Source organism: Nelumbo lutea, chromosome 3, assembly GCF_056320005.1.
Source record: "Nelumbo lutea isolate HS-2025 chromosome 3, American lotus-T2T, whole genome shotgun sequence".
Classification (NCBI taxonomy): domain Eukaryota; kingdom Viridiplantae; phylum Streptophyta; class Magnoliopsida; order Proteales; family Nelumbonaceae; genus Nelumbo; species Nelumbo lutea.
Genome location: NC_142686.1, coordinates 61,862,616 through 61,869,905, shown reverse-complemented (window position 1 = coordinate 61,869,905; position 7,290 = coordinate 61,862,616). Strand labels below are relative to the sequence as shown.

General features: G+C 39.4%; 1 non-coding gene across 1 annotated transcript; it reads left to right on the top strand.

Moving 5' to 3' along the window:
- The first annotated feature begins 2,375 nt into the window (after nt 1–2,375).
- LOC148865273 (small nucleolar RNA R71) lies at nt 2,376–2,481 on the top strand. Its single transcript, XR_016112140.1, has one exon. It is a non-coding gene; the product is annotated as a small nucleolar RNA R71 (small nucleolar RNA).
- Nucleotides 2,482–7,290: the final 4,809 nt, after the last annotated feature.

The following is a 7,290-nucleotide window of genomic DNA, read 5'->3' as shown; positions in this document are numbered from 1 at the left end:
TACGGGCAAGTAAAAGTGGTCTTTTCTTGATCTTCTGGTGCAATTGGTATCTGGTTATACCCTGAATATCCATCCAAGAAACAATAATACTCATGCCCGCTAGCCTCTCCAACATTTGGTCCATAAATGGGAGAGGGAAATGGTCCTTCCGGGTGGCTTCATTTAATTTTCTATAGTCAATACACATACGCCATCCGGTGATAGTTCTAGTAGGGATGAGTTCATTTTTCTCATTTGGAACAACAGTCATACCCCCTTTCTTGGGCACAACTTGCACAGGGCTTACCCAAGAACTATCAGAAATAGGATAAATGATCCCAGCGTCTAACAACTTAATTATTTTAGCCTTTACCACTTCTTTCATGTTGGGGTTCAGGCGCCTTTGGGGCTGAACGGAAGGCTTGCTGTCCTCTTCCATCAAAATTCTGTGAGTGCAGATTGATGGATTAATGCCTTTGATATCTTCTACCTTCCAAGCTATAGCATTTTTGTGTTCTCGTAGCACTCTTAATAATTTTTCTCTTTGTAAGGGATTCAGTGCTACGGAAATTATCACTGGGAGATCTGATGGTTCATCAAGGAAAGCATACTCTAAATGGGATGGTAATTGCTTCAGTTCAAGGGTGGGGGGTTCTTGGGGTGATGGCTTACCTGATGGTCCATGCAATTTGCCTAAGTTCTCTAATTTAAGAAACCCCTTTCCCTTGAATTGAGGCTTATCATTCAGGTATGCTATCATGAGGTTTATTTCTTCATTTTCTCCTTCTTCAAGTTCTCCCTGCTGGAGGCAGAGTTCAAGAGGATCAGTTATTCTACTTACCTGGAAGCATTCATCAATTGTCAATTCAGTGGCATCAATCATAACACAAGAATCATCACTAGAGGGTGCATGTTTCATAGCATCAGACATTTTAAAAATTATCTCCTCATCTTGTATCCTAAGGCTGAGTTGTCCTTGTTGGACATCAATCATTGCTTTCCCGATAGCCAGGAAAGGTCTCCCTAGGATAAGCGGGACCTCCACATCTTCTTGCATGTCTAACACAATGAAATCAACTAGGAAAATGAATTTGTCAACTTTAACTAACACATCTTCTATGATCCCCCTAGGATGTCTAATGGATCTATCAGCCAATTGTAATGCCACTCTAGTGGGTTGGGGTTCATTCAACCCCAATTTCTTGAAGATAGAATATGACATTAAATTGATGCTAGCTCCCAGGTCACATAAAGCTTTTTCAATATTTAAACTGCCAATGGTACAAGGAATAGTGAAACTCCCTGGATCTTTGAGTTTCTAAGGCAGTTTGTTCAGAAGGATAGTAGAACATTCCTCATTTAAAGCAACTGTAGCCACATCTCCCAGTTTCCTTTTGTTTGCCAATAATTCCTTTAAAAACCTTGCATAATGTGGCATCTAGGCTAAAGCATCAGCAAAAGGAATGTTAATATGTAAACTTTTAAATATTTCAAGAAACTTACCAAATTCTTTTTCCAATTTTTGTTGCTTCAGCCTGTTAGGGAATGGAACTTGTGGCAGTTGGTGCATCCCTTGTTGTGCTTTTGGTTGTTCCGTCTTCTGTTGTCCGGTCCCAAGGCTTGTTTCTGCCTTGGGTTCAGCCCAATTCTTCTTTTCTACTTCGGGCAACTCTTTTCCATTCCTTAAGGTAATAGCTTGCACCTACTCTCGTGGATTCACTTCAGTGTTGCTTGGAAGAGTTCCCGACAGTCTGGAAGAGATTAATTGTGCCAATTGCCCCACTTGGTTTTCCAGGTTTTTGATTGAGGCTTCCTGGTTCTGGAACCTGGTTTCTGCACCTGCTATAAATTTTGTCATCAGTTCCTCCAAATTGGACTTTGGTTTAGGCTGATGATAAGTCTGGTGGAATGGCTTGGAAGTATGCTGATTTGGCCAGGACTGGTTTGAATGTCCCCTCCATCCTGGATGAAAAGTATGGTGACTCTGATAACCCTGTTGTCTTGATGAATTGCTGACATAGTCAACTTGTTCAGTAGATGGCCTGAACTGATTGCCAATTTGGCATTCAGTACTGATGTGGCCTCCCCCACACAATTCACAATTAAGAGGCTACACATGCATGGCAGCTATCTGCATTTCATCTATTTTCTTACTGAGTGCTCCTATTTGTGCAGATAGTGCCGTATAATTATCAACATTATACAAGCCATGCTGCTTCCTAGTTTGAGTTCTTTTAGAATGCCATTGATAGTTGTTGGCTGCCATTTCCTTAATAAGTGCATGGGAAACCTCAGGAGTTTTATTATTTATGGACCCTCCAGCTGTAGCATCTAATATGGTCTTATTTGAGTCAGTAAGACCATTATAGAAAGTCTGCACTTGCAGCCAAATGGGGAGACCATGGTGAGGAACTCTCCTTAACAGCTCCTTGTATCGTTCCCATGACTCGTATAAAGATTCCCCCTCTTGCTGAAAAAAGTAGTGATGTTATTCCTCATTTTAGCAGTTTTAGAAGGGGGAAAATATTTAGAGAGAAAACGGTTGGCCATTTCATCCCACGTAGCTATTGATCCTGCCGACAATGAATTCAGCCATGCTTTGGCTTTATCCTTCAAAGAAAATGAGAATAACCTCAACCTAATGGCATCATCACTTACCCCATTGTGTTTGAAGGTGTCACAAATTTCTAAAAAGTTAGAAATGTGTGCATTGGGATCGTCGTAGGCCAATCCACAGAATTGCACCATGTTTTGAATCATTTGTATGATGACAGGTTTGATCTCAAAGTTGTTAGCAGCAATATTGGGCCTGATAATGCTGAAGGCAGCTCCAGTGAGAGTGGGTTTGGCATAGTCCATCATAGTCCTCTGCTCAGCCATTTCTTGAGCCTCTTGAGCTTCTTGAGCTTCTTGCTGGACTTGTTTGGCTGCTCTTAGTCGGACACGGAGAGTTCTTTCAATCTCCAGGTCGTAGAGGATTTCCTCCAGCTCGACTCTGCTTGTCAGAAACTGCGAAAGTCAAGGCAATAAACAAGCCAATATTCACAAAATAACTAACCTTATTACAACTGAAAATGTATAGTGAAGTATTGGCATATACAAACCTACATCCTAAAACAAATAAATACTGCTAACTAAAAGCAGATCAACATCTTATTCAAGGTTCCTTTATCTACATCCATCGATTGAAACATCTGAATTCATATCCAATTTAGTTGAGTTCAGATCTGCAACTCTTTGGTATTGTTAGTCTAGAGAAAATTAACAAAATAATAATTCAGATCTGAGTTGTATATCTCATACACACTCATTGGTATACACTACAATATACATCCATTAAGGTTGAAATCAAATCTGTGAAGCTTTAGGGCTGATATCAGATCTGATATGAAAAATAAATTAAAAGGACCTGAAATAAACTAAAACCAGTCCTGAGTTAGGCTTGGTTTAAGGATTTTAAGTTCTACAATTGAAGCCCAAACCTGTATAGTTGATGCATATTAAACACTTGCTAAGACCTGAAAATCGGGTCTGCAATGTTTGGTATTGCAAACTATTCGGTCCACACAACTTTTGTAAAATCTGAAATCAGGTCTGCTAACTGTTGTACTATAGCAGCCCTGCTACAGATCTGAATGCTAATAGAAATACTTGGAAAGTGCTATTTTTTTATTAAATAACTGAGGCATCACAATTATTCACTCCAAACATACACCTCCTTAGCTAATGTATCTCGGTTACAAGTGGATAAAGCAAATGTTCAGTTCACCCAAAATCCAAAATGTGCTCTGTATCAGTTCAGTCCTCAACTACAGTTTAGATCTGTATCAGTTCAGATCTGAATTTTCTTTCTCATTCTTTGCTATCCAATTACCTTTGGGGTATGTCAGATGTATCATAGGGTGAATTGGGGTGATGATGGCACCCAATTCACCTTAAACTTGTATCAGTTCAGGTCTGAGTTCATCTGAACTGAGCAGTTCTGCAATAGCAGAATTCAAGCCTGAACTCAAGTCTGAGTTCGGATCTGAATTCTCAATTGCCTTACCTTCAGTTATTGCTACCAAATTGTTTTTGGAGAATAACAGAAGTGCCCTAGGGTGAATTGGGGTGGTGATGACTCCCAATTCCCTTCAAAATTGCATAAGTTCAGGTCTGAGTTAAGAGGAACTCAGATATGAACTATTGCAGATCTGCAATAGCAGAACTCATATCTGAACTCAGATCTGAGTTCTGATCCGAATTCTTAATTGCTCCTCTTGTTGTTCAAAAGATCTCTTTTTTTTTCATTTTATATATTTTTTTTTCTTTTTGTAATGGAAAAAGAAATAAAAGTCTGAAACACAAGCAATTCTTTTCGACTGAGTGCTGCAGATCTGAATTCTGCTAATCTGAGTGCCGAATGCAACTCAAATCTGCAACACTCATGTTTTTGTGAATTTTTTTCTTTTTTTTTTCTTTTTGAATGTAACAACACCAAGATTGAAAGGAAATGAAATATACCTTTATTAAAATGAAACTGAAACCAGAAAAAGAAAGTAATCTACTTAATAAAGAAGAAACATAACTAAGTAGTACAACAGTTGCAATCAAAGCTGAAATGTAAAATTAAGCAAATTAAACCAACTATGAATGCAATGCTGAATGAGACTAGATTAAGAATGCTCAATGTTTCCTAATATTGCTTCTCTAAATCCCCGACAACGGCGCAAAAAACTTGATGTGTGGCTCATTGTGACACTAGCAAATGTACTAGCCATTCAAGTAATAAAGTAGTGAGTGAAGTACCGTTCCCACGAGGATTTAGGAAACAAGTATCAATACTAAATTGAGTACTTCTTATTTGATTAACAATTAAATCAAAACTTTAATGAAAGCTAAAAATCCTAAATTAAAATCTATCTAAATCATTGGTCCAATTGCCTTCAAATCAGGTTAGAAGAGTAAGCAGTAAATTTTAATCTCATAATTCAGCAATCTATCAAGTTGAGTCATTCGAATAAATCATAATTGAGCCTTGGTTTGATGAAACCCCAAGGTCATGAACAACCTCTCTCAAGCACATGTTCATCCTATGCATGAGTGACAATTCTTCTATCTCTAACAAGAATCTAATCCCCATGCATGCATTTCTTCAAACACTTCTAAGGCATCAAGTCAAAACCGAATTGATCACCAACTGAATTGTGCAAATTATCTCTAATCTTGCATCCAATTCAGTTCTTGAATAGTAGATCTGAATTCCTAGAGTCTCTCTCAAGCACTCTAGGAATTCCAAGCTTTAGATCCATTCGGTCAATATGAAAATTGCAGATCTGAATTCTCTTTCAAGCAATTCAAATCTTGCAATCTCAGATATGAGAATTCAGATCTGAGTTTTGAAGGTTAGTTGGCCGAATTAATCTACAAAAACACCCTTATTCAAGAAACTCCAAGTACAATTCATGACCATTCGAATGAATAAAAAAGAATTAGATTGCTGAACTGAAATTTTACAAGCTGAAATACATCAAGGAAGAATGGAAGAAGGAGAAAGAAGAAAGAAAATAAAACAAAGAAACATAATTCAAATTAAAGGAAAATGAAACTACACTTGAGTTATTACAAATGATCTTTGAATCACAAACCCCCAATTTCGAACTCACCTTCTCTTCTAGCTTGCTTGTCTTGAACTTCCTTCAGCCCTTCTTCTTCTTCCTTGCGCCTAACCTTCTTTTCTTCTCTTCTCTCAAAGTGGCCGAACCTCTAAGAGTGGGAGAGCCTTCCTCTCAAGCAATTGAACACCTCTCCCCCCTCCTAGAGGTCTCCTTATATAGTTTTTCAAGGGGGCTCTTGCCCCTTCTTGAAGTCTCTAGAATTGGGTGTATTACACCCCTCATGAACCTTCTAGAGTGCTCCCTCCTTCTCTTCAAGAAACTTCTAGGAGTTGCCGCCCCTAGCTCCCTATGGGCTGCTATTTGGGCTGCAATTTAGTTTGCTTTTGAGCTCATGTAGGCTACACTCTAGGCTGTTCTTTGGGCTAAAAATGGGCTGGGCCAAAATTTCCTTCTTGCTAGGATTCTTCCCTTGAGTTTTCCAAAGAGTTAGCTTGCACTACTTGGGCCGAATGAAACTCCCTTGCTCTCATGGATGGACTGGGCTGAACTTGATAAATTTTGGGATTTCTTTTTCTTGCTTTTGCCTTCTTTTTCTTGATTTGGCTGCCCCTGAAATCTTTTTTGCAATCAAGCTAAAATAGGGCAAAATTTAATTAAACCGGCATAAAATTTCATGCAAAAACCTCATAAAATATAGATAAATTGTAGGTTCATCATGCTACAAGAGATCAATGAAATTCTCTACGAAGGACACTTGGGGGGTAGGGCATTGGCTTGAAAAGCCCTACAACAAGGGCACTATTGGCCCACTATGAAGGCAGACACAATACAGATCATGCAGGAGTATGATAGGTATCAGTAGCATGCCATCATACTTCACCAGCCAACGACCGACCTAAGATACCTGACTAGCCTGCGGTCATTTGCACAATGGGGGATTGACATACTCAATCCCTTTCCATCAACAACCGGGCAAAGAAGGTTCTTGGTCGTCATGATAGGTTATTTTGCTAAGTAGGTAGAGGTCAAGCTGTTGGTATCCATCATAACTTGGAACATGCAGAACTACTTCTGGAAGAACATCGTTTGTCACTTCGAACTTTGAGCGTGCTGATGGGAAGTAGTTCGAAGACATCAAGTCCTAGAACTGGTGCACCGAGATGGGTATCTAGTGGAAATTCACCATGATAGCTCACCCACAAGCAAATGGCTAGGTCAAGGTGACCAAGAGATCAATCTTGCAAGGTCTTAAAGCTCAGTTGTTCCGAGCTAAGGGTTTGTGGGTGAACAAGCTGCCTAGTGGTGTCAACCTTGCAAACAGAGGCGTACGAAGAAGAGACAAACAATGATGAGCTACGAATCAACCTAGATTCAGTAGAGGAGGTTTGTGATTTATCTTATATCCAAACTATGACATACCATCCACATGTAGCCTGGTACTATAATGCCCGATTTAAGAGACACCAATTCCGAGTTGGCGACCTGGTACTCAAGAAGGTTATGGTACATGAGCCCAACTCAGGAAAGCTAGGTCCTAACTAGGAAGACGACCCCTATAGATTATGCAAGGTGATCGGTGAAGGAACGTATGAGCTCGAAACCCTCAAGGGGAGATAGGTCTCTCATGCATGGCACATCAAAAACTTGAGAAGATACTACATATGAAGATTACCTAAGTTTCGACCTACGCACACCAAAGTTGAGAAAAATATTC